The sequence below is a fragment of the Lissotriton helveticus genome, chromosome 2_2 (assembly GCF_964261635.1).
Source record: "Lissotriton helveticus chromosome 2_2, aLisHel1.1, whole genome shotgun sequence".
NCBI lineage: Eukaryota > Metazoa > Chordata > Amphibia > Caudata > Salamandridae > Lissotriton > Lissotriton helveticus.
This window is the reverse complement of record NC_136060.1, coordinates 482,302,636-482,318,802: the sequence shown is the minus strand read 5'-3', so window position 1 is coordinate 482,318,802 and position 16,167 is coordinate 482,302,636.

Below are 16,167 nucleotides of genomic sequence, written 5' to 3'. Positions count from 1 at the left end.
GTGTTTGTGGTTCTTTGTAGCAGGATGCTACACATGGTATGTCAGTCTCCAGAATTTTTGTAGTACTTATTCTGGCATCGGTGTTGCCTGGGATTATTAGCAAGTGTTTTGGGCATTATCGTGGTTATGTGGATGTTTACTCATAAATTGAGAGAAAACAATACTCATACACTCAAGGAAGTCACAAACAATGTTTTAATTAAGAGGCAGAGCATCTGCACGACTTTATTCGCTGGATTGCGGAAACAAATTACTTATGTTATGCTTAGTTCATATATGTATTACCTACACCTGCAAGTGAACCTTTCCATTAGGGCTCGAGAACCCCATCCCAGCACATACACTCACGCGCACACACGCCCCCCCTCCGCTCACGACTTGTTTCATGGTGGCGCTGTTGTCCATCTGTGGAAAGTCTTCAAACACTTTTCGGAGGCTGGGTGGCGTGCCGCACTTCGCCACTACTATGGATATCAGTTTGCCCTCCGAAATATTTTCCACCGGAGGGGCGAGAAGATCGCTGCACACTCACACGCAGGACGTCAATACGTCAGCATCGGGGGCACCAGTGCGCATGCGCGGTGTAAAATACACACGTAAGAATGTTGTTATAGTGAGATTCAGAAGAGGGTGGCTTTCTTAACATCTCAGGGACTTATTAATCAGTCACATAGAAATAAAAGAAGAATGAAAATAAGAAGTGAGCTTGCAAGGATCGCCGCCATTTATTTGTAGTTTCTGTAATTCTAGGCACGAGCCGGTGGTATCAAGGATTATTATACTATTATTTCTATAACTTTTTTTTTCAGTGAACTTGCAGCATTCATTGATTTATGTTTATAATGAATGGTGATGTCTTAATCTCTCGATCAAACTTCAATTGACATTGTGATTTCACAAGAGACCTCGATATGTGATGACGACCCTTTAAAAATGGCCGTATTTTTTCCCGAATGGTTCTTTATTCAGTTCTTTCTAGGCAGCATGTACAATATGTCACACTTTGAAAGAGTTTTTACAAATTAAATGACAACTCGCAGATCTTCAAATAGGTCTGGACTACATTCCTCAATGGTTGATATCCGTATGTACATCTGGTTTGGATTCCTGTGCCCCTAGAAATGCCCCCACACAGTCCTTACATTCCCGGGGGTTCTTTTCTCAGTGACCTGTGCGGTTGTTCAGTCAAGCAGACCATGGGACCTTCACTCTACTCCCTGATGTAGAAGAGCTATGTGGAGGGGTTAGCAGGGGTCCAAAATTTCCTAATGGACCCGTCCACATTCTTACATAGGACCTGGACCTCTACTCTCTCCCCACCCCCATTAGAGTCTCAGCTGTAGGCATCCCCACCCCGCTAAATTGGCGTTGATCTATTTATTCTCGACTACTGCTCTTTAAGGTTAGAGCTTTCTTGCTTATTAGTTTACCTCTTATTGTCAGACCTCTGGATGAGTGTAAAGTGTTGCTTAAACAGAGGTTTGCATTAGGTTACTGTTGGTTATATTGCCTTGCATTATGAACTATGTGTACATCCTGTGTTGCATCTTTAAGTGGATCCTGACAAAGCCAATAAAGAATTGAGATACAACAAAAAAAATCTTATTCCGCAAATTTCTACTAACATGGAATCAATGAATGGACACAAATCACTTCACACATTTACCTGCAGAAATAAGAAATGGTCAAATCCTTTAACCACAGAGCTCGGATTTTGACATGTTGGGATTTATAGTTTTAAATAACAAGCAATATAGCACTTGACAGGTGACCAACAAAATACAATATCTTCCAATCCAGTGCCCTCCTTAGGCACTGGATTGCGGCAGACAGCTCTCATTTTTCGTAGACAAACATTTCTTCAAATACATTTCATATTCTTGTTTTTTTTTTTTAAATATATTTTATTTTTTCCACACTTTGCACATTGCACATTGTACAATTAAACATTTCATGTCAATCATATGTAAATGAAAACCAAAAAAAAAAAAAAATCATTCTATTATATATATACAGTACATCTTTTAACTCTACATTACAATAAGAATCTTAATCTTAATGTGAACCCATATTCCCTTTCCATCTAGATATATGTTCCCAAATTCTCAATCCTCTCATTTTACCCCTTATCCCTTTCCGAGCATATATAGATTTTTCCAAATGATAAGCCGCTAGTAAATTAGCCAACCAATTTTGCATGGCAGGTGGATTTTTATCGAGCCATGCTCTGGCTATAGTCAATCTGTATACTGCAGCGGCCACAAAGATAAATTCTCTCTGCGCATTTCCCCAATCTGGGTCTATCCCCAACAACAACAGTGAGGGCGTGAGGGTTATTTGAATATCCAATGATCCATTTAAGAAACGTTCTATGTTTCCAATCAAGGTATGCAATTGTGGGCAGGTAGCAAAATCATGAACAATATCTGCCTCATGGAAGTTGCACCTCGAACAGGTAATACCAGTAGTGCCTCCCCATTTAGCTATTCTCGCTGGGGTAAAGTATAATAAGTACAGTGTTTTGTAGTGCTGGGATTGAAGGGGAGCAGAACACAGTACCATACGAGCCAGTTCAAGTGACTCCTGGAATATTTCATTCGGAATGCTCAATTTATCTACCCATTTGATACAGTACTTTTCCATATCATCTGCTTTCCCTTTCACCAAACATGCATACAAACTCCTAATTGTACAGTCTGCAGAGACCTGTATTTTCTCCATAATTTCGTTTCTTTGATACCCTGCGGGTCCTCCTTGTTTATTACTCAAAAAGCTCCTAACCTGCAGGTATTTAAAAAACGACCTCCTATCAATATCATATTTCGCCGTAAGGTCTGCAAACTGTACTATCTCTTCCGTGTCCCTCAAATCCCCAATCTGTACTATTCCTCGTTCAGCCCACCTAGCCATTGTACCGTCAGCAAAAAGTGCCGCAGGGAATGACCTATTTTTATATAGCCTAGTATATCTATTAAATCTTCCAAGACCTGCCTTTTTTAGAAAAGCATTCCAAATTCTGACTGCTGCGTTAAGTGTTTTAAATCTGGTCCTCTTGTAGTACCCATAGTCCGTGCAGTTTAGGAAGCAGTTTTCTGCTTCCTCTCCTAAAACAGCCACGTAGATTTCTGTAGACATGGTTGTCACTTTTTGCTCATTGCCACCCCCCCCCTATTAACCCCTGCATATATTGTAGGGCAGCCGCAAAATAATACATTCTAAAATCAGGTACCCCCCACCCCCCTCTCTCTCTCGGTAAAGCCATAAATCTGTAAGCCCTTCTGGTCTTACCCTGTGCCCAGATGAATCTATTCAAAATAATCTCTAATGAATTGAACCATTTAGTTTAAAAAAAAAGTGGGATAGCTCTAAATAAGTAAAGAAACTTGGGGAGAATTAACATCTTAATAACATTGGTAGTACCTACCAAGGATAAGTGTAGGTTGTTTAGTCTTTCCAAATCAGATTTTACCCTTGATAATAGGGGAGCAATATTGTTTTCAACAACTTTATCTAAATCTGACGAAATAGCCACCCCTAAATAAACTGCAGAGGTAACCACCCGTGGGTCATTGCAGCTGGAATGTGCATTTTCTACAATCTGCATCTTTGATCTATTAAGGCTATATCCAGAAATTTGTCCAAACAACTCAGCTTCACCTTCCACTTCACTAATTGACAAATGAGGATCTGGGGTAAGTATTGCCACATCATCGGCGTAGGCCAGTGTTTTGACCACGCATCCATTCACCCTCACAGGAGGGATCAGTGGGTTGAATTCGAGCCTACGCAGTAGTGGCTCTAAATAAAGTGCAAACAACAATAGGGATGAGGGGCACCTTTGTCTCGTCCCCCTCCCAATTTTAACTGCTGCAGAGTACCCTCTGTTAACTCTTATTTTAGCCGTAGGCTCCTTATATAGCGCCTGTATAGCCCTAATAAATCCTTCTCCTATCCCACACCACCTCATAGTTTGCCATAAGTACTCCCAGGAGCCCCTATCAAATGCCTTTTCGGCATCTAAAAAAAGCGCTGCCATAGGGTCTCCCAGGATACCTGCCGCATCGAACATAGTTACTACCGTCCTAATATGCTGCGTTGTCCTTTTACCGGGGATAAATCCATGTTGGGCTGGGCTTACCAATCTCTCAATGACCGCTGACAACCTTGTGGCTAAAATTTTGGAATACACTTTAACATCAGCGTTCATCAATGTTATCGGTCTGTAAGACCCCGTGACTTTTGGATCCTTCCCCTTTTTCAAAATTACAATGATGTCCGCTCCCCCCCATGATTGGGGGATCGACTCTCTCTTTTGTGCCATGACCATGATATTAAACATATCAGTTATCAGATCAGTGAGCCTTTAAATACTTTATAAAACTCCACCGGTATCTGGTCCGGTCCTGCTGCTTTACCTGATGGTAGACTACTCAATGCAGCGTTAAACTCATCTATATGTAGTGTCATTTCTAAATCTTCACTTCCCTCCTCAGACAGTTTAGGATGATCAATTTCCCTAAGATATCTTGCTATATCCGCAATGCTTTCTTCCTTCTCAGGGGTCTACAGGGTGGTGTAGTAGTTCCTAAATACTTCTCTAACCAGTTCAGTCTCACCTACCATATTACCCTGGTGATCCTTAATCTCTTTAATATCTGAGGTAGCCAATCTCTGTCTAGTGCGCACGGCCAAAATATGCCCTACCCTTTCACTTAGTTCATATGCATTCTCCTTTTTGGTCAGGTAATTCTTTGCAGCTTTCTCAGCAATACCTTCTATGGCTTCTGATTTTAGCGCTATAATTCTAAATGAATATGCTTCTAATGGGCGATTCTGTATTATAGCCAAGGCCAAATCTTCTTCCTCTTTTATCAGCATCAGTCTTACTTCCTCTAATCTTGCTCTTTCTTTCTTCTGCTTTGCTAAGACAAAACTTGTAGTCTCTCCCCTTATCCCAGCCTTAAAAGCGTCCCACACAGCACCTGGTGATGCGGTTTCTCTATTAATCTCCCCCAAAAATTTAATCCATTTCTCCATATGTTCTCTATAGGCGGGATCTATTAGTAAAGCTCTTTCAAAAGTCCATTGTGTTCTAGTATTTTGTTCCTGCCCCATTTTCAAAGTTAATATCAGTGGACTGTGGTCTGACACTATCCGAGGCTGCTTCTCCATTTGCGATCCCTGTAGTAATGTTCTAGAAATTAAGAAATAATCCAACCTAACCAAAGTCTTATGTGGGGCTGAAAAAAATTTACTGCCATCTATATGCGGGTGCAGCTTGACCCAAGGGTCTTCCAGAGAATTATGTGACACCAGATCTACCAGAGCCTTATATACTTTCTTCTTCCTCCCCCCATACTTTCCTCCAGCCTGCAAAAAAGAGCTATCTGGTACATGTATGTTTAAGTCCCCGCAACATACAATAGGCTCTGGCCATTGAGCTAGTTCAATATCTAAATATTGCAGGACATCTGGATCATCCTCAGTAGAGCCATAAACTGTAACTAAAGTTAAAGTCTCCCTTTAAAGCAAATTTCAAGAATCACCCACCTCCCCCATTGATCCTCTTTCTTTCTTCTTACTACTATCTCACTATTTCTGCCCAAGACTGCTACCCCCCTTGTTTTTGTCCCTTGTTTAGTGTTTGCTAATACTCTAAATCCCAGTTGTTCCAATAGATACCCTCTTGTACCTTCTATATGTGTCTCTTGTAGACATACCAAATCCAATTTCAAAGATTTTAACAAGGCTGCCACCCTCATTCTCTTAGTAAAACAATTGAGTCCACAGATATTAATAGAAGCGATCTTACATGTCATCGTAATGCCCCAGTTTCCTTATGTGAAAACCTACTATTTTTGTGTACCATATACTTTTAAACTTATACAATGTGCCACTGTGCTGGATCAAATAGTGAGTACCAAAGATTTGTGCGTTTCCCCCCCCCCCACCACCCCACCCCTGAGCTCCCTCCCCTCCCTCCACCACCCTCCCCCCTTTACGGGCAAATAGGTCAAAAATGACCTATGTGTGGCCGCTTTTGAATTGCGTCAGTCGCATCCCCCCTCAGCCTATATAATCACAAGCCGAATCCCTGAATCATCCTTTCCCATCATACAGAGCTATACATTTGTGCACACCCACCTTATATAGCATTTCCAGCATCTTAACCCCCTTCCTGTTTTTCAATTCTTCAATAAACTGCTGTGCTTTAATTTCTGAATTAAACATTCTTATTTTCCCTTTTGTTACCACTTTCAGTTTAGCAGGGAAGAGGAGATATGCTTCTGACCCTAATGCCTGTAATGGTGCAATCAGCTGTCTAAGCCTCCACCTTCTCTCTACCGTCACATGGCAAAAATCAGGCCTAGCGAAGAATGAAGAACCTTCAAATGTCCTCTTACTGTCGGGTCTGGCTTTAGCGATAATTTCCTCCCTTAGCAAGAAATTCCCCACATTTACTAGGATTGCTCTGGGAAAGGAGCCCTGCCCATCCTTTCTTACTCCCTGCTTCAATGTGAAGGGGTATCTGTGCGCCCGTTGAATCTCTTTGTCCCATTGCCAATCTGACTCTGGAAAAGCCCCCTTTAACATATTCACTACAAAGCGCCTCGTGTCCTGCCCTTCAATCCCTTCTGCCACGCCCAAAAGTCTAATGTTATTTCTTCGCTGGCGATTCTCAAAATCTTCCAGTTTCCATTGGAAGTCCTCCGAGAGTTTTTCTTGGTCCGTCTTAAAAGTCTTGAAATCTCCCATGTCATCTTCCAACTTGCCTGTTCGTTCTTCTGCTTCCGTTACTCTTTCGGCCAGTTCGTCATATAATTTATTCATTTTCCTCATTGTGTTCTGAATTTTTTTAGCATCCTGCCTTGCCCTCCGACTTTCCGCTCTGGCCTCCGCTTGTATTTGTTTAAGAGTGTTAAATAGAAGCTCTACGGGAATCTGTTGCGTTGTACTCCCAGGGGGAATTTCTAGGTTATTATCATCCACTTCCCGATATGACTGTGAAGTCGCTGAGTAGTCCCATACTAATTTCCTCTGGGTCCCCTCAAAACCCCCTGTCAGCTGCCTGGATAGCTTTAGGGACTTTTTTTTCTGGGTAGTGTCTTTATCTGTACTGGACTCAGAGCCAGAGCCTGAACACTCCTCTGTACTCCCAGCACTTGTTTGTTCTAGCTCCGATTCCTCATTGAGGGAATAAAAACAATCCCCCTCAGCAGAGCCACCTTCAGCTTTTTCTATTCCCTCGCTCAGTCCGTCTTTACTTGCAAGGCTTAGGGTGCTTCCCCATGTTTTAGAAGACTCCCCCATTGCTGAATTCATCTCCTTTTCTACTAACATTAGAGCCCCCAACATGTCCGTGTTACCGAACTCAAACACAGCCTGCCCCAGGCTCTCACCAGTTTTTGTTCTATTTTGTACAGCAGGGTCGGTAACATTACCTTCTGGCTGTAGCGTCTGATATGCCTGCTCTGCTTGCTCTGTCAGAGCTACCGTGCGAGTGCCAGCAATTGAATCGCGCTCCAGCTTGCTGCCTGGGTCGAGCTTACGTCGTTGCCTAGCAACCTCACCATCAGCGTCCTCGGCGTCCTCGAGGACGCTCTCTCGATCATCCAGCTTTTCACCGCCTTTACCGGCTCCGCTGATGCCGTTGATGCCGCTGTCCCGTCTGCCTCTGCCGCCTGCTGTATCCTCTACATGCTGAGAGGGTAATCTCGGTGAAAAAGCCTCCGTGACGGTAGGTTGCCGCATCATTGTCTCCTTACTTTTCTGTTTCTCTTCGTTTTTTCCCGTTTTGCTGGTGGTTGCCGCTCGTTGTGCTGCGGTGTTCACTTGCACCTCAGAAGCTGCTTTAGTTTTTTGCTCTGTTTTCTTTTTCCCCCCAGCAGAGATTCCTGTCTTAGGGATGGCGCCGGGGTTGCGAGGGGGTTTACTCACATCCTCCGCATTCGCAGCTACTCCTCCCGGCGTCTTTTTTTCTTTCTCTTTTTCTTGCTTTGACGTCCTCGCTGGCATCTTGCTCACTTGTGCCAGCTGCACCTGTTGTTTCTTTTTGAGCCCGAGCCCGAGCACACTCATCAGGCCTCTAGCACCTCTCTTGAGCCAGGCAATAACCCGATAGCAATTTTGAATATAGTTCACGGCAGACCCTGTATCAAACACTCCAAGTAAATCAGAGTCACCGTGTAATGTCCATTCAGGTGCCATTCAGAATATACAGGATATTCAGGGTATTCAGCATCTCAAAATCATGCTTCTAAGTCCTTAAAGCTGGAGAGGGGAAAAGTGCGACTGCTCACAGGAATCCAGTGTCGGCCATCTTGCCTTCCCCCGGAATCTACATTTCATATTCTTGAGTGGGTTTTGGGTCTGTCACTGGGTTCTGATAGATGGCTTTATTTTCCATCTCACTTCCATGCTTCTGATTCAATGGCTTTTCTACCTATTTGTCTAAACCCACATGCATCACCACCCCCATATGCCCCATGACTGATTTATGTTTGCATCAACACAAATGTGCACGGATTAGAGCCCATCTTGCAATGGATTTTCTTTAACAAAGCTAAAGGCAACACTGCTAGTCAAGCACGCGCTATGACATGTATTTGCATGCAAATGGTGGAAAAAAAGTAAAAAAGCATATCCAATTACTTGGTCTTTTAGAGCAGAAACAATACTGGTTTTGCTAATGCTTTTATTTTTAATATCATGCAAAATGATTGCAAATCTAAAGATACTTAAAAAACCCTACTCCACCAGGGATCTGATCTTTCAGGAGCAACAGCCCTCACACACCCGAGGGGTGTCATGCTTCATCATTGTGCAGCTCCTCGTTGGGCCGGCGCTGCAATGCTCAACGGGCCCGTAAGAAGGCTCTTTGCCAGAGTTCTTTTAGGCTGCCGTTTGTGAAGTGCGAGTATGGTGGTGAGAGAGTAGTTTGTGAGTAGAGTGCTAAGGATTAAAAATAACTCTTAGGGAATTAAAGATTAGGTTTAATGTGTTAAACCCTAGGTTATGGTAAAAACAAGTGTAGGCCAAGGAGGGTATAATGGTCCATGTTTGCTCAAGGTATAGGTAGTGGTCAAGATGGTTCTTGCCATTTAAGTCGTGGAAGGTCAAGGCAATTTGTCAGGACAGTGAAAAACAAAAAACGAAACTACTCCTAATGAAACAGTCAGAGGTGCATGTCTTCTCTAGTGCTGTGCTGTCCCACACACAAAATGATATAGAGAATACCTTTATCCAATCCAATCCAAAAATTCTTTATTTCGGTCATTTAGACCATAAAAGATGCAAAACATATTCACATTTAAAACATAAATATTAAAAAAAAAACACATTACATACAATTACTTCCCATTATAATCCAGGCACTAGTGGGGGTTAAAAAACACTTCATGACATTGTCCGTACTTTCAATTGTTTTTTCCTAATCTGCCACATGGGCGTTAAAAATTTAGCAACTGCAAAAACTATATGGGGCAGAGTGCTAGTTTTCAGTATTCTGTACGCATACAGGTGACTCCTAAATCCCAAGTTCCTGCATAACGGCACCAACCAGTATTTTCTGGGTCTGTTGTATGCTGGGCAGAAAAACGAGATGGATATCATCTTCATCTTGGACATTACAGCCTGGACAGATTTTGTCATCCCCCTTTAGCCATTTACAAGTAAATGTTTTAATGGGCAATGTGCCTAACCTCCATTGTATAAACAATTTTCGTGACAAAATGGGAAAAATAATATCCATAAAACCTTCAAATTTGTAAGAATTTTTGGATTCCAGAAAACGATCGGTTAGGGTGCCGTTATTCGGCGCAGAGACCAAAAGTGCTAGTCTTTCCTCCTTGTAAATTTGCACCCGTTTTTTGCGGGAAACCCTTTGGCAGCCTTGTACAGGATCATCCCACAACTCAGACAATTTCAAACAATACAATTCTTTCTTCACAAAGGCCAGCCAAGGGATTCTATCACGATGATTCAGGTTCAAAACATGAATAAGCTCTTGCCTATAGCGCGCAAGTTCACTAGTAGACCAGAGCCTATGCCAGAACCTTAATGGCTTTGACTCAAGATCCTCAGCAATAGAGGGGAGACCCATATCTAGTCTTAGGGGGAGCAGCGGTGTGCCTCGGGGGAGGGCCAAAAGGCGTCTAAGGAAATTATTTTCCACTCTGGCAAGTTCTTGCCCTGCTTTGTAGCCCCAAAGTTCACTCCCATAGGTTGCGGCTGCCTTTGCTTGGGTTTTATACAGTTCTACTGCCTGGCTGACGGGTTTAAAGGTTGAGGTGTTTACAACCTTCAAAATTGCACCAGACAATTGGGACAGCTTTAGCCGGGATCTCACTATCTGGGGGTCCCAGGATTAATTTTCATGTAGTGTTACCCCCAGATACTGGAAAGTTGTTACCCTTTCGAGGCTAGCTAGCCCCAATGTGGGGTTAGGTCTAGTTTTAGGGGATGGATTAAAGATCATGAATTTGGTCTTTTCTGTATTGATCTCTAGACCATGTTGTCTACAGAAAAGGCCAAATCCATCCAGAATTAGCTGGATCCCCATCGGGGATTTGGAGAGCAGGAGGGTGTCATCGGCAAACATAATAGCCGGCACCCTCCTGCCTGCCAAACAGGGGGCGTCATTGTCCCTAACATTGTGAAGGTGGAGTATGACACTGTTAACAAAGAGGCAGAACAGGGTTGGCCCCAGGACACAACCCTACCTTACCCCTCTGAGAACAGGGAACCTAGATGATAGCGCACCATCCCTTCCGCACCTAACCTGCGCATAATTGCTATCATGCAGCCTAGTTATAGCATGCAGTAGCTGGGCCGGAACACCCAGCTTCTTCAGAACCTCCACAGTTTCTTGCATGGGACCAAGTCAAAGGCTGACCTCAGGTCCACGAACACCATGTACAGCCTCCCCCCCTCGAGCCTCACCGTTTTCCAATACAGCAGGACGAGGCGGAAAATCTGGTCCATGGTGGACGTGTTTTTCCTGAAGCCAGCCTGGAGAGGACTCAGTATTTCATTGGCCTCCATCCAATCTAAAAGGTGGTCCAAGAGAAGGCGAGAGAATAGTTTTTGGGGGACATCTATAAGGCTAATCGGCCTGTAGTTGGCTGGGAGAAGAGGAGAACCCTTCTTAAAAATAGGGACTATCTCCGCCCCCAGCCAAGTACAGGGGATCTCCATACCTCCCGAAAAAGGCTTTAAAGAGAATAAGGAGGTACGGACCCCAGATCTCGGAATGATGTCTAAAAAGATCACCAGGCAGTCTATTAAGACCCAGGGCCTTCCCCATCGCCAGTCTCTCTATTGCACTGACCACTTCACTGAGTGTAAATTCCAAACCAGCTACAGGGATAGATATGGCCTCAGGGGCCATGTCATTGGCAGATGGAATAGTGTCTTGGTATAATTTACCAAAGTGGGCCTCCCAAACAAGAGAAGCAATGTTGGGCTCCACTGCCGCTTTGGGTTCTCCTGTGCCAGTATTTACCAGGGACCAAAATGTTCTAGAGTCCTTCGTCTCTAATGCTGTGGAGAGGTCCTGCCATCGGTTCCAATCCCACTCCGACCTTGCCAATGCCATGGCCGCCTTATATTCCCTCCTTAGTTCAGCGACCCTGACCTTGTTTGAACCTGTTTTAATTGTGGCAATTAGTTCTGACTTAATCTTCTTACAAGAAGAATTATACCAGGATGGAGTTCGGGTCTTTTTGCTACGTGGTGCTGCCACTGGATAGAAAACCTCAGCAAGTTCTCCCACTAGGCTGGCATGGATTTGACCCAGTTTCTCGTTATAATCTGGGACTCTAGGTTGTTCAATTAATTCATCCACTTCTTCGAACTTGGGGAGTGCTATTTCATAGATTTTGCTTAGGTTTCCTTCAGCGTTTATCAGTTTCCCCCATTTTACTCTGCGTCTGTTGGAGGTAAGAACCAGGTTCACTGGGTCATCACTAGGGTTAGAGGATGGTGATCCACCAACAGGTGCGGGATGTTGCATCTCTAGTAAAAGTGCGTTGTGGTCGCTATCAGTTCTGGCTACCACCCTGAAGTCCTGGACCTTAGACCACAGACCAATGTCTATGAAGATATAATCCAGCCTCGACTCATGGTCCTTCCTATTGAAAGTACATAGTGAGGGGCTGTCTGACGGGGTGCACCCATTACAAGCCCATATCGCAAAATTTAAGGTAAGGGACATGATTTGCACTGCAAGTGGGGACCAAAATTTAGGGTGGGGGGATAGGAAAGGTGGAACACCCCAAAAGTCATCCTCAGCAGTAAGAGCACCCTCCTTTAAACCCTCCAGGGTTTCAAAATGGCAGTTAAAGTCTCCGCCCATCACTATCTTGCAGTCACTTGGCAGTTGGCCCAGAAAAGACGATAGGTCTTCGATAGTGGAGGATTCCATGGCCGCACTGACAGGGCGGGAGTATACATTAACAATTGCCAGATTTATAGCACCGGGCCACTTGAGCAGTACACACTGAATGTCTTGCGAGAACGTAGATACGTTTTCCGCATTACATCCAGTATGGCTAGCTACCCAGACCGCCAAACCACCTGAAGGCCTCCCCTTGCCACTCCACCTTGCCGGGATTTCTAAGACTGCGTAACCCGTTCTACTCAGGGGTTCCCTTGCCCACGTCTCCTGGAAAAGACAGACGTCACTGCTACCTACTAAGAGATCCCAGTCTGCTGTATGTATCTTATTTGCAATGCCCGCCACATTCCAGGAGAGAACCTTGAGTGTTTCAGTAAGGGCTTTTATTCCCGGCCCCTCAGTTGCTTCTAGTACAGTATCCGTGGGTGGAACTACGGGCCTTTGCAGTGATGTTTCTGGGGCAGATGGGGCAGCTGATGTTAATACAGGAGCACACACGGCCATGGATGTTAAGTTGCTACCCGGAGGGCTCTGGAGTAAAGTAACTACTTGGCCCTCAGAACTAGTGAGGATTAGACTGCTCTTTAAGGTGGGTTCCAATTCTCGAGTAGGAATCTCGATATCACCTCTCGCCATCCCCTGACCTACACATTCACTTTCAGTATTTTGATTAGCTTGTAGGAGCACACCCTTTTGTGGTCAATCGACATAATCCAGACAAGAGAATTTGTTTGGATGCGTATAGCTAACATAGGCAGGGCAGGCGTTATGTTTGGGCCTGTATCGTGACCCATCCACTGCAAAACCCACACGTGTCCAACCATCGTCCCTCCTCAAAGTTAGATTACGTGCATTTGGATACAAATATGAGAGAGGGACCAGTTCAATAGAGGTATTACCTAAACTACCAAGCCAATTACAAATGTAGGTAGCAACCTGCGGACTCTTAAAACTAACAATTATACAGTCCCCCACACAATTCTTAACAGTAAGCCCAACCCATGGAACCCTTCTAACCATAAGAACTTCTCCTCTTAAGTTAGATGGTAATGGCCTATGGATGTTTAACCAACTGATTACCTTATTGCGTAAAGAATCATGCGATTCCATCACGCCACCAGTAATCTCTGGTACCCCCATCATAATCACGGTATAGGCTGCCGCCTCTGTGGGAAGATTTACTGCCTTGCGCCTGGTGTTGGGGCTGACCAACTGGTTAGAACCATTAACTATCTCGTTATTTGGTCTCTCCTGGTTGGGTAAAGTGGCCGGAGCAGATTGCTTCGACCTTCTGGGGACTGGTACCGGAGGCAGCAACCTAGGTGGTGGTACCGGTACAGATTGGAGCGCAGGTACTACGGTATTGTTAGTATTTGTGTTTTCCCCAGGAGGGGTTAATGAAGGAATCGGAGCCAAAATGGGTGCAGCAATAGAGGAATGGGTGATCCCAACACTGGCCCCGTGTGCCCCCTGTGTGCTTGCTCCTGTCCCTGACTCAGTGCCATTATTAACACTCAATCTTTCTATAGCCATTAGTCTGGACTCTATAGAATCCAGTTTGATGGTGAGGGGATTCAAAAGGCTTTTGAGGATGTCAGTGAGTGAACTAATAAGGAGCTCTGCGGTGTTTGGGGAGGTCCCACCAAAGATAAATGGCCCGGTGTACACAGGTATGGAGGAGACAGATGGGATGCTCGTTGTTTCCATATCATTTATCATAGGTGGTATACCAGACGCGCCACGTTATCTACAATATCTACCTGAGTGGGCATTATAGAATCAACTTTGGCCCTTTTAGCGCCTTTGGGCTGCCTCGATCTCTTCCTTTTTGATGCAAGGTCCCCCCTACAACCCATATGTTCCATCGCTGTTGGGCCCTCCGCCAGAGCCTCAACCTGTACCAACTCAACGACAGGAGAGAGATATGCATCAGCAAGAGTGCAAGAGGAGTCTCTGTCCCTGTGCAAAGTCGATGGTGTCCTTATTTGTTGGAGGACAGACTCTATGGTCTGGTCAATACTATCCATTAATGACAGATGGGTGGCATCAAGTAATAAAGGTGTGCTAGTATTGGTTGGTGAGGCCGGGGATGCCAGAGAGGAGTATTCTGCACCCTCTTCAGTTTGCTTATCTAGCAGAGTTAGACCATTGTTAACCACAGATTTTGCCTTATAAAGGAATTTGTCCAAAGTACCTGATACCGCATGAGCAGCCTTGCTTCTTGATTCTCTACTGGCCATTATGTAACAACCAGCGTCAGGACAACAAACAGTCAAACTGAGGTGACAGTGAAAATGAAGCTTTAGGGAGGTGGCCGGCCCGGCCTCTTCCGTCCTTGAACGGCCTGAAACGGCCCGCCCTTTGCCCGGGCTTAGCCCGGCGCACTCCCGCGCGCGTCCCGCGTGCGCGGTGTAGGGAAGAACTATAAAGAAGTAGGCGTGGCGGGAAGAGTCTCCAGGTCTCCAGGTGCGGCCGGTTGGTCGCCGCACTGACCACTGGGACTCGCAGTCCCGCTTTCCCAAAGCGCCGGTCATGTCTGTCAAAATGCCCAGGTTGCAGGAAAACAAGAGATTAGTTTTGCGCCTCTGCCCTTACGACTCGACTGCGAGCGGCCCTCGCGAAGCGGGGGCCGCGAGTCGTGAAAAGGGCTCTGGAGGCGGGGCGGGAAGAGTCTCCAGGTCTCTAGGTGCGGCCGGTTGGTCGCCGAACTGACCACTGGGACTCGCAGTCCCGCTTTCCCAAAGCGCCGGTCAGGTCTCTCAAAATGCCCAGGTTGCAGGAAAACAAGAGATTAGTTTTGCGCCTCTGCCCTTACGACTCGACTGCGAGCGGCCCTCGCGAAGCGGGGGCCGCGAGTCGTGAAAAGGGCTCTGGAGGCGGGGCGGGAAGAGTCTCCAGGTCTCTAGGTGCGGCCGGTTGGTCGCCGAACTGACCACTGGGACTCGCAGTCCCGCTTTCCCAAAGCGCCGGTCAGGTCTCTCAAAATGCCCAGGTTGCAGGAAAACAAGAGATTAGTCTTGCGCCTCTGTCCTTACGACTCGACTGCGAGCGGCGCCCGTGAAGCGGGGGCCGCGAGTCATAAAAAGGGCTCTGGAGGCGGGGCGGGAAGAGTCTCCAGGTCTCCAGGTGCGGCCGGTTGGTCGCCGCACTGTCCACTGGGACTCGCAGTCCCGCTTTCCCAAAGCGCCGGTCAGGTCTCTCAAAATGCCCAGGTTGCAGGAAAACAAGAGATTAGTCTCGCGCCTCTGCCCTTACGACTCGACTGCGAGCGGCTCCCGCGAAGCGGGGGCCGCGAGTCATGAAAAGGGCTCTGGAGGTGGGGCGGGAAGAGTTTTCGGCCGCAAAGCGGCGATAATTTCATCACCCTATTAGCAAGCTGTCGCTAACATTAGTTAGCGACAGCTTTTAGGTGATAGCGAGCGGTTTGGGGCCCGCTTTGCATGTCAGCGATATTTATCGCTAATGACATGCAAAGTGGGCGTACCCAACCAGTTAGCGACTGAAAGCAGTCGCTAACATCGCTATCGCCTATTAGCAAGGCAGGCGTAGCGATAAAAAGATTTGCGCTAAGCGCCAATATCGCTAAAAACTAACGCTTACTCAGACCAGTTCTTAGCCATTATATCCAATGGGAGGTGGATATTCTGGCTAAGACCCTATTGGCGATGATGCGTGAATATCGCTGGTTTTCCAGCTTTATTCACGCATTTCGCCGCTATCGGCGGTTATTTTATCGCATTGGAGATAAACGTTGCTAATAGCACGTTATC